The sequence below is a fragment of the Lupinus angustifolius genome, chromosome LG07 (assembly GCF_001865875.1).
Source record: "Lupinus angustifolius cultivar Tanjil chromosome LG07, LupAngTanjil_v1.0, whole genome shotgun sequence".
NCBI classification, from domain to species: domain Eukaryota; kingdom Viridiplantae; phylum Streptophyta; class Magnoliopsida; order Fabales; family Fabaceae; genus Lupinus; species Lupinus angustifolius.
In genome coordinates this window covers 19,628,069-19,628,953 of record NC_032015.1, presented here as the reverse complement: position 1 = coordinate 19,628,953, position 885 = coordinate 19,628,069, and positions in this window count along the sequence as shown.

Here is an 885-nt window from a genome sequence, read left to right as displayed (position 1 = left end):
TTGTTGTCTGGTCTATTTGAAAGTTGAGAAATGACTATATCTTTAAGGGAAATGTTAGTTATATTCAGATCATGCACTCGATCCAAATTTGGTTGTGGATTTCCAAAAATTTTGGATCTATTTCTTACACTTTTGCACAATGGTATATTGATATCTATACTGATATTCTTCTTCTCTGTAAATTGTAATTGAGTTGGCACCCCTTGTACCGGTCTTTAATATATTTTTTGCTTATAAAAAAACTAACAAACATGCCCTAGAAGTGTTGACATGGAGTTATTCCAACCTTTTACTTTATATATAGCGTTGTACAGACTAAATCAAACATCGTTTACTAAACAAGTAAACAAATTGTTTAATCCAACAATAATTAAATTCTTCATTAATTGAATTTAACATTTGCCTTTAGTCATAGATAATTGAACATGAGTACTAGTAGTCCATTATTCATTATTCAAAGAAAAGACCAAAATAAATGTAACATACGTCTTTGTCATGTGACACTTGTTAAATAAATTATGTTTGTAACATATGGTGATCTTGGTTTTCTGAATAGTGGAAAAGGCAACGAAGGTAATTGATTTTAATAAAGAAACAAGACATAACAATTATATGAGCTTTTACTATAGCAAGATTTCAAACCATAAATAAAATGTTTATTATTTATCATTTTGGCATACAAGAAACATTGATCAAGGTGGATCCAATACAATTATATTTGTTTAATTAAGAATCACACTCCCATTGGAATAATATCAATATTCTTCATTATCTTCAAGTGTAACGAAAAGGTCAGTTTTAGGCGCCGCAGGCGTGGGGGCCAAACTAGGTCTAGGAGTACTAGGTGTAGTCGGAGGCTTAGGAGGTGTGTCAGGAATACCGGGG